The following is a 5,424-nucleotide window of genomic DNA, read 5'->3' as shown; positions in this document are numbered from 1 at the left end:
ATCACATAAATTCTCCCGAAGTCAGTTCCTGTTTGTCCAGCAAGCGAAAACCTTTGAAGCCCTTGAACGTCTTGAAGCCTTTCAGTTTAAAGTTCATGGCTTCAGAAAAATCAGCAAGGAAGGGTGGCAGAAAGCGTCGAGGAGAAACGTCAAGAGATCTGCCTGATGACCTCTCAGAGCTGTACAAGACAGATCCTGAAGAGGATTACAATCAGCGCAAGACGCAAATCCAATGGATTCGACGCTATTGGGCAGAACAGTGGTTCAAGTACAGATTTGTGACCAAGGAATATGCTGAAAAGAATGCCATCAAGCGACCATGGGGAGACATCCTCTACAAAAATCTTCAACCCAGGACCAGAGATGAAGCCATTGAACAAGGCTTCTATCCCTGCATGGTCCGTGGACCACAGCCTGCGGATGCTGACCCATCGTCCCTGCTATGATGTCGTGACGACAATCTGTTTAAGCGCAACTTCCAGTTTTCCCAAAACTCAGCGAAGCAGAACAAGAAGACTTTGGGTTTAGATTTCAACCCTGGTCCCTCTGCTCCCCGTGCCGATGGAACTCGCGAAGCTGAACCCAATCTTCTTGGGCCCTTCTACAACCTTGAAGGTCTCATCACTCACATCATGGTTCAAGGGACAGCCATGAATGAGCCTGGAGATGACGCTGAATCAGATGAAGCACCTGCAGCGCCGAAGCCAAAGAAGCTGAAGCAGCCAAAAGCTTCAAAGCCGGCCTCTGCACCAAAAATCTCACGGGCGAAGCCACTGGCAACTGCACCTCCCGAAGACAGTGTGCAGTCTGAAGATTTGTCATGCATCTCCAAGCCCCAGAAGGTCAAGATGCCTCTGCCACACACCGGCCAAGAGCTAACAGCTGATGCCATTTTGCGCAACGATGCCATTGATCTGTCAAGTGATGAAGATCTTGTAGATGACGCTCTTGAGCAACTCATCAAGAGCAAAGAAGAAGCAGAAATCTTCAATGATCTGCCTCTCTTTGATGTAACAATCATCCACAACTTCATTGATGCGTGGTTTGACATGCCAAACATCAGCTTCGAAGATCTGCAGCTACCCATTGGCCTCAGTGTCGCCTTCCATGGCGCCATTGCTTCAGAGCTAGCTCTCGCTCAGCGCTTCGTCGAACTGAAGCAAAAGATTGACTATGAAAAGGCTCAGTTCAAGAAGCATATGGCCAAGCTCAGCGTGCAAGAGGTGAAAAACTTCAAGATTATGCTGCACGAGCTCAAAGAAGCCTTTCTCAAGAAATGCGCAAAAGCTCAGGGTTCTCGGGAGCGCATGAAGAGCCTGGCTGACAAGTGTGTGCAAGGCTACAACGAATCTGAGAAGCGCAAGGCCCTTGGGCATCCGGGCATTGATCCTAGGATGGCTCCTAAGCAGAAGAAGAAGCCCATTGTGACCGAACCTCTCGCACCAAGGCAGGAAGCAGATCCCATTGTATTCCCAACTAGCATGACTGGCTCGAAGCCAAAGGCCCGGTCAACCGTTTCAGAGCTGAAGAAGACGAGGACTGCTGAGGCTGAAGCCAGGAAGAGGAAACATCCTGAAGCCTCTGCTACTGCCCCCTCCAAGAAGAAGAGGAAGACCAGAAAAGAACGGGCTGCTCCCATAGAGCCCTTGATTGTTGAACCCATTTCCATGGTTTGTCCTGACGCTGAACGCCAACTGACAATCCATGAGCCTGCTTTCACAGAGGCTCATGAAGCTGAAGACTTTCCCGCAGCCGATCCCATCGCTGCTGAAGACATTGGTCACCATGACCATGTAGAAGATGGTGCAGTCCTTCCTCAGCTCGAGCATAGCGAACTCATCAGCATTGGTCGTCCTCTGACGCCAATCGCTCAGGATGCTTCATGGCCTGATCGCCCACAAGAGGATGAAGACTTTGAGGCCCAGCCAACTCTAACTACACAGGCGTCGCCTGCGTTGCGCAGGCTTCGCAAAGGACCAAGGCCTCTAGTCTCTGCATCTGAAGCTGAAGCTGCTGAAGACATTCCGGCTGCATCAGCCGATGAAGAAGAAGTCCCACAAGCTGCTACTCCCCTGTCCCACCAAGAAGCGGTTCTCGAGGATAACGTGATTGTGATCGACCCTCCAGCTCGTCAAGTGGAGGTTGAAAATCTTGAGGCTGCCACCACCAAGACCACTGAAGCCACTGACGCTGTCATGGCTGAAGCTAATGTGGAGCCTTCACCAACCAAAGCACTAGAAGTCAGCGAAGCCACTGCTCCCACCGCTTCTGTTCCTGCACCTGCTGCCGGTCCTCAGTTCGACTATCATGTTGAGCATAGGCCTCAAGTACAGAAGCCAATCCCAAGATTGCCCAGGTTCCCAGGTCCTGCATTAGCAACTGGATCCTTCAATATCAATGGCTTCAGAGCAGACAACACATTCTTCAATAGCTCCAGGAACCCCTACTCAAGGGAAAGAATATCATCTGATCGGTTCTGGAGCTATCCGCGGCAAAGCTATTACTCCTGCATTCTTTACAATCAAGGTCGCATCTTCCCACACAAGCGTCTTGGCATTGAAGCAATAGCTGGTCTGCCCTATCTGGAAGAAGCTCTGGATTGCTTCAAAGAGGTTGGGTTGCTGCCGTTCGTCACTGACCAAGAGCATTGAAATGAAGAGTTGCTGCTCCAATTCTATGCCACACTTCACATCCGCGGGTACAATAGAGATCCGAAGACTTGGGTCCTGGAGTGGATGACAGGAAATGTTCATCACGAAGCCAAGGCCTTTGACATCATTGAGCTCACTGGTCTACCCACTCCTGGCGATCTCTACGAATCAGGCTGTCAACTTCACAGTGAAGCTGTGGAGAGCATCTTTCAGAAGCCTGAACCTAACATGAGTCAGATGCTCAGTATGATGAAGCCATTGCCCCAAGATGCTGAATATCCCAAAGAGTTCTTTGTTGAAGACCTTGAGTATCTGCCAAGCACTATTTATCACATCATAAGACGAACTCTCTGGCCCATCAAAGGACACTCTCAACATGCCAAGCTGGAAGGTGCAATAAAGACTTTGGTCTTCTATATTCTTCATGGCAAATGCTTCAATGCACAGGACTTCTTCATTCGCCAACTTGCTGCATCAGGCTCTGATCTGTTTGGCTTGAAGTTCTATGCCCCATGGGTAATGCGGCTGATCAAACTTCACTCCGCTATCTCATATCAGCCATCTGCTCGCAATCATCGGATTTTTCTGCCTGATGTGGATATGTCTATTGAAGCCATCTATCCTAACCCTGCCAAGGAACCTCTAAGTCTTCAGAATGCAGAGCATCAAAGTTTTTCTCAGAACATTGAAGGAGTTGAAGCAGTCACTCGTGTGTATCCTTTGGCCGGCACTACACGTGCACCGCATCCTGCTCTCACTGAAGCCACTGACAGTACAATTGCCCCACGACCCAAGAAGCGCACTCGTGTTCTCAATAACCGAGAGCTTCTTGTGGCTCTTCATCAGAAACAGGATAGGCATCATGACTGGCTGAAGCGTCAAATGCAAAGCCTCTTGGTGGATGTTAATCGCATTCACAATCTTGCCACCAAGAATGCCTTTGTTGCCCATGAAACCTCTCGCCGCACATGGAAAGGGCTGACGCTGATGTGTTCTAAAGATGATCTTTAAGAGATGGCTTCTCTGAGCGCTTCAAGTTTGACTCTACACCCCCTCGAAGGGCAGTGCTGCGACGAACTCCATCTCTTGAAGACTCTGAGTTCTCTTCCTCTGCTGCAACTGTGAATGCCAGAGTGATCGAGGATGAAGACGATGCTACTTCACCGCCACCTCCCACAACACGCTTCGACACTGCTCCAAGCTCCTCTGCACCGCCGAACACCACCGACGACCCTGCTGCTTCACCTACTCCTCATGGGAACGAGTAGATGCTCTATGTTTTCAAACCTTTTTGGTCCTTACTGACAAAAGGGGGAGAAACATATGAGTTTGATAGTCTTCAAGCGGGTCCATATGGGCGGGTGCTTCATATTTTGCTTCGTGTTTACAACTCTCGTTTTGATACATTTGATTCTTTGAGTTGTAACACTTAAACTCGAAGGTCGTCTGCTACTTATTTGCCACTTTGTGATGCGATGATAAATTCCGCATGAGCGACGATAAATTCCACACTTAGATCATTTTGCAGACGTCCATTTTCCATTATGCATGTCATTATCTTCACACACCTTCACATGCATAGTGGATTGTCATCATAAGTTGAAGAGGATCTCCACAAGCACAACCTGCCATGTGCATTTGTATTCCAAAAGCAAATTACTTATATGCACATCTTCAGGAGGAGCCCTTGCAACTTATGAAGACAATTCCTTATCCTTTACAATTTCACATATTATATTCCCCGTTGAAAACTTCAACTAGTTTGTCATCAATCACCAAAAAGGGGGAGAATGTAAGTGCATCTAGTGCCACCCCTAGTTGGTTTTGGAGTATTGACGACAAACCTAGTTGAGGGACTAATGTGTTTGTAAGAATTGCAGGATAACACAGGAAGAAGTCCCTCATTGATTCGGTTTTCCTACCAGAGATGACCCCTAAAAATGTATGAAGACATTGAAGTCAAAGGTGGTATATGAAGTCATTCACATTGAAGACTATGACAAGAGAAGACATCGCATGAAGCCTATGGAGCTCGAAGACTTAGATCTTTCATAGTTCTTTTTATTCTTTGTTGAGTCATAGGAACCACCGTACTGTTAAATGGGGTCCAAGAGAACCAGTCAGAATGACTGAAGTGATGCTTAACCAAAACCTATGTCTTCGAGTGAAGACTATGAGAGCGAATCTTGTCCAGAGTCGGACAAGTCAGCTTTGCTTGTAGCCCAAGTAAAGTTGCCGTGTGGGTTTGAAATCTGACCGTTGGAACACATGTCAGTTCCTTAGTGACCCAGGGTCATTTCGGACAAATCAGGTCGGGTTGCCTAGTGGCTATAAATAGCCCACCACCTACAACCATAAACGGTTGGCTGCTCAGAGTTAGTGTACGGCTTTTGTCGTTTGAGAGCAACCCACCTCGAAGCCTTTGAGAGAGAATTCCTTGCGAGGATAAAGCCCTAACCAGCCAGAGCCAAAGAGAATTAGGCATCACTTAAGTCTTCTTGTTTGTGTGATCTGAAGACTTATTACACTTGAGGACTGTGAATCCTCCAGCCAATTAGGTGTCGCGTTCTGAGCATCCAAGAGACATTGTGGATTGCCGGTGAACGAAGTCTGTGAAGGTTTGGGAGTCTACCTTGAAGACTTACCAGAGTGATTGGGCGAGGTCTGTGTGACCTTAGCTCAAGGGGAATACGGTGAGGACGGGGTGTCCTGAGCTGCGTGTTCAGGACTGGGTGTCCGGGACTGTGTGTCCTCAGGTTTAAATACCTAGCCG

This window comes from Triticum dicoccoides, chromosome 6A (genome assembly GCF_002162155.2).
Source record: "Triticum dicoccoides isolate Atlit2015 ecotype Zavitan chromosome 6A, WEW_v2.0, whole genome shotgun sequence".
Classification (NCBI taxonomy): domain Eukaryota; kingdom Viridiplantae; phylum Streptophyta; class Magnoliopsida; order Poales; family Poaceae; genus Triticum; species Triticum dicoccoides.
This window is presented reverse-complemented; position numbering follows the sequence as displayed.